Source organism: Triticum aestivum, chromosome 3D (genome assembly GCF_018294505.1).
Source record: "Triticum aestivum cultivar Chinese Spring chromosome 3D, IWGSC CS RefSeq v2.1, whole genome shotgun sequence".
Classification (NCBI taxonomy): Eukaryota; Viridiplantae; Streptophyta; class Magnoliopsida; order Poales; family Poaceae; genus Triticum; species Triticum aestivum.
In genome coordinates, this window is record NC_057802.1 from 324,189,058 (window position 1) to 324,197,579 (window position 8,522).

Genomic DNA, 8,522 nt, shown 5'->3' on the forward strand with positions numbered 1-8,522 from the left:
GAAGAACAGGCACATCAGCAGCCTAAACTACACTATGCTTGTAAATTATGAAACCAAAGCAGGACAGCCTGTTTGCAGTCCGGACTCCTTGCCCGATGACTCTAGAGCTTCAGAAGATTTGATGCGTACAACCGTGCATACGTTGGAGACCAGATTTTGCCGTTGAACACCCTATCATTCGGGGAATGCCAAAGAGTGACAGCAGCAGCAGCGACAAGAACATGCCAGGCAGCTGATGAAGGCCAGTGTGCATGCGACAGGCGCATAAACTCCAGGAGATCCACAGAGCGCGAAGCAGAGCTCTCCAAACCGAACATGTCCCAGAGAGTAGCGGCGAGAGAGCATCGCAAGATGATATGATCGATGGACTCGCGGGCTGGGCAGATGTCACAGTCAGCATGAGAGGCTACCGAAGTCCAGTTCTTCTTAAACATGTTATCCCTCGTGTTCAGACGCCCCCAAAAGGCTAACCATAAGAAGATCCAGTACTTAAGTGGGATGATAGAGTCCCAAACCCACATCCTGAAACGGCCGTCTACCCCCCGAAAGGTGAGGAGGTGATAAAAGTACGAAGGGCTCAAGGCCTTGCCGTAACTTAAGAACGATCATATTGAATCAACCCAAACTTGTTTCTGATACTTTGAGATACAACCGTCACAATTCAATTGTTATAACACAAAGAGTTAACATATGCTTTAGTTCCTTAGACCATGAGAGTATTATAGTCACTTCTTACCGTACGATGGACTTTGGGGTTGCTCAAACGTCATCTGTAACATGGTGATCATAACGACAACTTATAGGTTCATCAAAAAGTTTGACAAGTAACTAGATAGCTCAAGAGTGAGATTTGCTCCTCCGACGATGGAGAGATGTTATTAGGGCCCTCTCCGTGTGACGACATCCATTATCATTGCACATAGTTTTGTTGAAGGGTCTCTGATTGTAGTGTCGCGTTAGGAGCATCCTGCAGTAGTGAAAGGAAGACCAACGTACGCGGCGACCGATGTGCGGCGTAAAATAATAAATTATAGGAAACCTCAACCGACCTAAGAAAGGTACCAAAATGCCCACGGAAACAAACGTCCTATCAAGCCAAGCAAGTGACCCTCCATCCCGAGACAACTCCAGCTAGCCAACTGAAACAACCATGGCGGCTAGGCGAGCGATAGTGCGAGCGCCTCGGAAGCAACCCGACTGAGCCGGGCATGGCATACCGCCCTGTTGGAGCCATGACAACCCACAAGTTTAGGGGATCAGTTGTAGCCTCTTTCTATAAGTAAGAGTGTCGAACTCAACGAGGAGCTAAAGGTAGAACAAATATTCCCTCAAGTTCTATCGACCACCGATACAACTCTATGCACGCTTTACGTTCGCTTTACTTAGAACAAGTATGAAACTAGAAGTACTTTGTAGGTGTTGTAGGATAGGTTTGCAAGATAATAAAGAGCACGTAAATAAAAACTAGGGGCTGTTTAGATAAAGACACAACTAAGTTAGTTTTAGTAGAGAGATTTTTATCACAAGAAAGTTATTTGTCCCTAGGCAATCGATAACTAGACCGGTAATCACTATTGCAATTTAATATGAGGGAGAGGCATAAGCTAACATACTTTCTCTTCTTGGATTATATGCACTTATGATTGGAACTCTAGCAAACATCCGTAACTACTAAAGATCATTAAGGTAAAACCCAACCATAGCATTAGAGGGGGAGAGAGTTGGTGATGACGGCGGTGAAGTTGTTAGTGTAGATAGTTGTCGCGATGATGGCCCCGACGGCGTTCAGGCGCCACCGGGAGAGACGGGGAGAGAGCCCCCTACTTCTTCTTCCTTGACCTCCCCCCTAGATGTGAGAAGGGTTTCCCCTCTGGTCCTTGGCTTCCATCGCGGCGGAGGGGCGGGAGCCCCTCCGAGATTGGGTCTCTCTCTCTCTCTCTCTTTGTTTCCTTCTGTTTCTGTGCTCCCAGATTCTGGTCTTTCACCGTTTCTTAAATTCCCGGAGATCCGGAACTCCGATTGGGCTGAAATTTTAACACGATTTTTATCCGGATATTAGCTTTCTTGCGCCATAAGAAGGGCACCAACCGCCTTATGGGGTGGCCACAAGGACCAGGGGCGCGCCTCCCGACCTTGTGGGCCCCTTGGGCATCGTCTCGCGTTGATTCTTTTTCCCAAAAATCACATATATTCCAAAAATAATCTCCGTAAGTTTTTATCTTGTTTGGACTCCGTTTGATATGGGTATTCTGCGAAACAAAGAACATGGAACAAACAGGAACTGTCACTGGGCACTGGATCAATATGTTAGTCCCAAAAATAGTATAAAAATTTAACAAAACTATATGAAAGTTGTAGAATGTTGACATGAAATAATAAAAAATTATAGATACGACGGAGATGTATCACGCCACACCCCTACCGGATGGGAATCATGTCCGGTTGTCGAGACAAGGTAGACCTAGCCAGATGGATCTTTTAGATCAGCCAACACACATCACCCGCCGCTGGCCACACGAGCGGGCCCGAGAGAGCGCGTGTGGGTCCAATAAGGCCTGGCCGACTGGCCCCACATGCCAAACATGCGTGAGCCATGTACCGAACTTTGTGACTGAACCAGCCTTAGGCGTCGTCCGAATGGGCCCACGCTCCAGCCGACAAAAGCGGTTTGGCCCGAACTGGGCCCCACGCGCAAGCCGTTGCTACAACTGCGACTCGGCTTGTGCGCCTGTCCCGGCCGGACTAGCCTGTCGGAGCACGAGGGGGCCGCCAGGCAGGCCCGACTGGGAGCTCCTAGCTGCCGCTTACTGCGGCAGACTGTCGCGCAAACGCACATGCTATCCGACTGGGCCGGCCCACTAGCGAACGAGCGGATCTGTATCGAAAAGCGATCGAGCACTGTAGTATAAATTCGCAAAAAAGTTCCTCGCTACCAGAGATCGAACCCGGGACCTCCGCCATCAGACCATGTTCTGCTAGCCAGAAGAAACAATGACACTGCATTATTTAAGAACAGCGCAATTCTATAAGAACCAAAAAGCAACGCAGATCCAACATTTTCCTTTTTCTTTTTTCTTCTGTTTTTTCCTTTTTCGTGTTTTTGAATTTTTTTCAAAATTCCAAAAAATGCTCTCTATATTGACGTTAGTTCACAAATTAACCAAAAGTTATGTTTTTAGAAATAATTCGTATATTTCAAAAAAGGTTCAGGTTTCCAAAAATTGATCATGTTTAAAGACATCTGATTTGTATTTTTTTTTAAATTTATGAAACATGATCACTTTTCAAAAACTTTTAACAAATTTGGACAAAAATACAAACATTTTCTAAAAATGTAAACAATTTTTGAAAATCACCAAAAAGTATTTGAACATATGAACTTTTTTTGAAAACAGGAAAACTATTTTGAAACTCTTAACAAAACTATTAGACGTGAACATTTGTTAAAACTGCAAAACAAAATGAAAATATGAACATTTTTTTGAAACAGGAGCAAATTTTGGAAACACCAAAGTTTTTTTGAAAACATGAACATATTTTAAACTGTAGAATTAATTTGGAAACATGAACAATTTTTGGAAACACGAACATTTTCTTAAAACAAGAACAATTTTTGAAATGTGAACAATTTTCAGAAACACAAAAGTTTTTTGAAAATATGAACATTTTTTAAACCGGGGAACAAATGTAAACAGTACAATTTTTGGAAACACAAACATTTTTTGCAAATAAGAACAATTTTTAAAATTTGCAAACAAATTTTAAAAGAGGAACAATTTTTGGAAACACAAAAGTTGTTGAAAACACAAACATATTTTTAAAACAAGAACAAATTTTGAAATTTGCGAACAATTTTCGGAAACACAAAAGTTTTTTTAAAATACGAACATTTTTTAAACTGCAGAACAAATTTGTGAACAGAACAACTTTTGGAAATAAGAACAAATTTTGAAATTTGCGAACAATTTTTGAAACAGGAACAATTTTTGGAAACGCAAAAGTTTTTTGAAAACACGAACATTTTTGGTAACTGTGGAATTAATTTGAAAAGCTGAACAATGTTTCGAAACATGAACATTTTTTAAAGTCGCAATTTTTTATAAATAATGAACAATTTTCAAAAAACACGAATTTTTGTAATAAATACGAAGAAAGATAAGGAAAGAAAAAGAAACAGAAAAGTAGAGAGAAAAGAAAAGAAAAAAAGAGTTCAGGAACCTCCTAGAAGGTTCCAAAATCAAAAAAAGCCCAGCTAGGAACCTCCTGGAAGGTTCCCAAAATCGGGATGGCTGAAGCGCTCGATGGGCCGGCCCAGATCATCCCTCGCTATGGAAACATTGTGCGAAAGCTCGACAACTTGCCGCAGTGTGCGTCCTATAGGATTTTCCTGCTCGGCTATCCCATCGGCGCGGGGCGTGGAGTCCGCCAGGCGGGCCGGGCTAGGACGTCACGCGTGGGTGCGAACGCGATGAAGGCCACCCAATGATGGTGACCCCAGCATGCCCTCGGGGTCCACCTAGCACATGCCGCTAGGTAGGTCTCACCCATGGGTGCGCCCAGAGCCGCCCAATGACGGTGGCCCCGGGTGAGCCGGACGGTCCAACCGTTATGGACCTTCTGGCCAGGTCGCCCGGGTGCGAGCCGCGTCGGCCCGGTCTGGCTCCCGCGGCACGCCACCGGCCAACGAACGGCCAGGAGGCGCTGCTCGCCCTCGGAGGGCCAAGAGAGGTGGGAACTCCACTAACCTTTATAAAGAAGTAATAATATACCGAAGAGAGACCATGCTGGGATGAAGTGGCACTGAAAACATTTGAACTCTTTCACTATTAATGATGATGACTAGTTGTAGGGTTGCTGTCAGAATTAGCATACAACACAAGGGAACTCTAAACTTTGAACAGAACGAATTGCTGACTAGTAGTTGTCAAGGCTGTTTGAGATCAGAAGTCGCAACTTACAAGCTATGCCGATGACAGTAAAATAAAATCCCAACCTATACTGTACTACTAAAGGTTGGATGAGATCAGACGCAAAACTGTTTACATAGATGTGGGTCATCAAGGTGCCCTGACATAATAATGCAGGACAAGTACCACGACTGCCGCGGGCTGAAGGGCTTGATCTCGACTCCTAATTCTAGTTCGCCGACGTGCATGTCGGACGCCATCCTGTCGCGCAGCTCCCGAGGCAAGAGCACCTGTGGGCGTGACAACGGGACGCTCAACTCCAAGGTCGATCGCCTGTTGACGCAGAAGGCGGGCACCTCGCCCCACGCCATGTCCACCTGACTGTAGGATATGGTCACCATGCTTTTCTCCCTGCAGTCCTGTTGTATCGGCCGCCTATTGTCGACGCGCAGAGTCAGGTTCGATTCCGGGAAGATGACCGGGCTGCGCAGCGGATCCAGCCCTTCCATGCCTGAAATCTCGACGGAGAAATAAGGAGCAACTCGGCCGCGGGTCGAGACACCCAAGGCTATCGTGCCGATAACAAGAAGGAGAACTACTGCCAGCACCACTGCATCACAGACACCAAAATGCTGGCAGCTTATCCGATCCTTTTCTCCGCCGTCCCCGCCCGCCGGCTGCGGCTCCACTCCGGCGTCCTGTCCTGCCATGGAAGCGTAGGTACGTACGTGTTTGATTTGATCAAAAAGAGAACCAAGCAAGGCAACTTCCTCTGCCTTTTAAAGAAACAAACTCAGGTATGTACGGGCAAGTAAGGCAACTTGTTGTATCTCACGATGCAAACCCATAATTCATCCTGGAGCCCGGGCTCAGCTGCACCCGCTCACGGAAAAAATAAAAAAAAATACTAGAAAAATTCAAAAAAATCAAAAAAAATTGGGGTGGTAGATAATTTGATGCGTGAGGTCCGCTCCAAATTTCAACTCATTTGGATATCTGAGTAGGCCTCGGCAAAAAAGACAAATCGGGTCAAAACAGTTTGTGAACAGTAAACTTTTTCACAGACCCCGATTTTGTCTTTTTTGCACAGACCTGCTCAAATGTCCAAACGAGTTGAATTTCGCAGCGAACCTCACGCATCTAATTATCTACCACCCCAATTTTTTTGAATCTTTTTGAATTTTTCTAGTATTTTTTTATTTTTTCCGTGAACGCGGATGCAGATGAGCCCGGGTGCAGATTCGCCGCACTCGATGCAAACTAGAATCTGATCGAGTAACGATTCCATGCCGCCTCAGGACCCAGGAGTCTGTCTATAATAATTTTCTGTTACAAACTTGCGAACCGCCCAACTCGACCATCAAGGATTCCCTGATATATAATATATAGTCTATGTCAACAACCTCAAGTTTCAGCGTTTCCTTCCAATATTGTTAGAGCATCTTCAGCCGTTGCCCCCTCCCAGGACGCATAAAAATCGCCTCTGGGGGCGAGCCAACGATTCGTTCGGCGCTGGGGGCGGTTTTGCGCCCAGTCGTCGCCCCCAGTCGTCGATTTCGGCCCACTTTTGAAGCCCCATTTCGGCGAAAAGGGCCCATATGGACGAGAATAGGCCCATATTCGGCGTGGTTCGCCGTGACTCGGCGTTCAATTATCAACATAAATATATTTTTTATCACATATTTTATCACAGAAAATTCAAATACTTCAACAAAATAGTTCAACAATAAATAGTTCAATACAAATTATATAGTTCAACAAATAAAAACTCATATTTCATCACACGTCGCGCCCGGTGTCGCCCTTGAGCCTCCATAGGTGCTCTATCAGATCTTGCTGCAGTTGATGATGCACCTGTGGGTCTCGGATCTCCTGACGCATACTGAGGTAGGCAGTCCAGGTTGCCGGTAGCTGGTGATCAACTTGGGCAAGAGGACCCTGCCTGTGGTATGGTTCAGTGTCAAACACTGGTTCTTCCTGCTCGCTCTCAATGATCATGTTGTGCAAGATGACACAGCAGGTCATGATCTCCCACATTTGATCTTTCGACCAGGTCTGAGCGGGGTACCGGACAACAGCAAATCGAGATTGGAGCACACTAAATGCCCGCTCGACATCCTTCCTGCAAGCCTCCTGAATCTTCGCAAACCAGGCAATCCAGAGGTCCTGTGTGGCCACCGCCTCAAGTACCACACTGCAACCGCCTTTGGCGCCTTTGTACATCCCCTGCCAAGCAAATGGGCAATTCTTTCATTTCCAATGCATGCAGTCGATACTTCCAAGCATCCCAGGAAATCCTCTTGCTGCATTCTGTGCTAGGATCCGAGCAGTGTCTTCCGCATTGGGTGTTCTCAAGTATTGCGGTCCAAACACTGCCACCACTGCCCGACAGAACTTGTAGAAACACTCTATGCTGGTGGACTCGGCCATGCGCCCATAATCGTCCTGTGAGTCACCGGGAGCTCCGTATGCAAGCATCCTCATCGCTGTCGTGCATTTCTGGATGGAGGTGAATCCAAATTTGCCGGTGCAATCCATCTTGCATTTGAAGTAGTTGTCGAACTTCCGGATGGAATTCACAATCCTGAGGAAAAGCTTTCTGCTCATCCGATAACGGCGCCGAAATGTTCTGTCGTCGTGAAGTGGAGCATCGGTGAAGTAGTCGGAGTAGAGCATGCAGTAGCCTTCAAGACGATGCCGGTTCTTTGCTTTCACCCGCCTCGGTGCCGATCCACCTCGCCGCGGCTTTTCATTGCTTGCCAGCAGCTGGGCGAGGGCGGCGAGCACCATGAGATGCTCTTCTTCCTGGACGTCGGCCTCGGCTTCCTCCTCCAGTAGCGCGACGAGCACTTCCTCGTCATCCGAGTCCATCGCCGAGAAAGGGAAATCGCCGAACACCTTGCGCGCGGTGGGCGTGCACCCGCCGCTAAACTGCCCCTCCGCGGCCGGAAACGCCCAGCTGGTGTCGGAGGGGCTGCCGCGGCGAACCTCTGCTATTTTTCCGGCGGGGAATGGCTATCTACCGGTGAAGGGCGGCGGGGCGGCGCCGGGATATACCTAGTGGCGGCCGAGAGCGCGGGGGGTGGGAGGCGAGCCGGGGAAGAAAATCTTGGCTTTTCACCTGACGGCGTGGGCCAGCCGCGCTTTTCCCTTGCGCCGGAGCCCCAAGTGCCCCCCAGCGCGCCGGGTTCGGCCTGCGGCCACCGGGCGAAAAAAGGGCCGAACCGGCGCTTTTCGTCGTCCTGGGACGCGACTGGGCCTTTTTTTGGCGCCGGCGCCGAAAAAGTCGCCTGGGAGGGCCTGTTGGAGCGCGACTGGAGATGCTCTTAGGGGCCGGAGAAGATGTCGCCCACCCAAGGTACAGGCACAGCCACAGCCGTAGCCGCGTCCCCGGACAAGAAAGATTGGTGGATGAATCCTTGCTTTGGGTGCCTATTTCTGCTGCTATATGTGACGATGATGTTCGCGGTGTCTTGGTGCGTGCTGGCGATCCTAGGAGAGGAGTACTACACCGTGGAGATCACCGGGATCAGGCCGTCAAATTTCCAAGAAGCACCAGACGCGACGGCCTTGCCCTCCTTCGACATAACAATGCGCATCCACAACCACTACAAG